This window comes from Pleuronectes platessa, unplaced genomic scaffold (assembly GCF_947347685.1).
Source record: "Pleuronectes platessa unplaced genomic scaffold, fPlePla1.1 scaffold_70, whole genome shotgun sequence".
NCBI lineage: Eukaryota > Metazoa > Chordata > Actinopteri > Pleuronectiformes > Pleuronectidae > Pleuronectes > Pleuronectes platessa.
In genome coordinates this window covers 111,951-113,468 of record NW_026518895.1, presented here as the reverse complement: position 1 = coordinate 113,468, position 1,518 = coordinate 111,951, and positions in this window count along the sequence as shown.

Here is a 1,518-nt window from a genome sequence, read left to right as displayed (position 1 = left end):
CATCTGTATGTTTAAAAGTAGGCTTAAAACCTTCCTATTTGATAAAGCTTATAGTTAGAGCTAATTAGTGCGGCAGAACGTTACTTGTCCTATGTTCTAAACTAGGAAGCATTTAGTTGCAGCAGGACTGCTTGACATATAGTTTTGAAGTTATCCTTCAAAATGTTTACCCTCACTAATGCTGCTAAAAACTTTAATCTTGATGATGTTTTCGTACACTTGACATCTATTGCCCTTCTGTCAGTCCTGGGAGAGGGATCCCTCACATGTGGCTCTCTCTGAGGTTTCTACATATTTTTACCCTGTAAAAGGGTTTTAGTAGTTTTTCCTTACTCTTGCTGATGGTTAAGGACAGAGGATGTCAGACCATGTTGAAGCCCTATGAGACAAATTGTGATTTGTGAATATGGGATATACAAATAACGATTTTCAATTTCAATATTTAATAAAATCATATTTAGTGGCTTGTGTGTATATACACACAGTATATGCATATAGATCTATATATCTATATGTATATATATTCCCTGATGCTGTCAGAACACAAGAACCTGCTGAATGTTGCATCAGTAAATTCTGTTGTAATGTGCACGACTGGCAGATATGATATAGAAAGTCCCAGCAGCAACACGCACAGTATTGTAATCACACAAGAACACTTTGATGAATGTTTTGTTGTAATTTGAAATTAATCACAGGGCTTTTACATTTTGGTTTGAATCCAATCAATCATTGATTGTTAAGATATGAGTCAATAATCTCATTATGTGTCTAAGACAACATTTGATGACTGAAAACCTTAATTCACCAAAGTGTCGTGTTTGATTTATAAGGAAAAGGTCTTTGTACAATGTACTCAGTACTTGTGTTAAATAAAAAAACGGTTCAATCACATGAACTGTGGCTTCAACATAACAGACAAATTCAGTAGTGATACAAGTCCTGTCCCGGTCTTCTACTTCACAAACTGACACACAACGCAGGTAGACCACAAAGGATAGACCGGTTACAAATAGAGCCAAATCCTAATATACATAATATCAAGGCTTTTTACTTAAAATGTCAAGACTTAAACAAATTATAGAGAAACACATTGAAAACAAACTCCTCATGAACTGAAAGAATCCGAGTCAGTGGTGACGTCTGCCTGCAGATGGCGGAAGAACTGTATATGAACATGAAAACAAGTAGAATAGAATAAAGAAGAAACGTGAGACAGAAGTTCTCTGTTGTACAGATTTTATAATAAGACCAGTGATCCTGGTGTAATGAGATAAAAACATGTGCATCAGTGTCTGTATCTTTACTGATGCAACATTCAGCAGGTTCATGTGTTCTGACAGCATCAGGGGATATATATATAGATATATAGATCTATATATGATTCCATTAAATATTGATATGTTAAAGGGGTGGATACCTCCTCTTACTCCTAAAGGGGACACAAATATACATTTACATGTATTCAAAGATAAATAACTTAAGGGTTGTTTCAGTATCATTGAAGAACATTTTGGA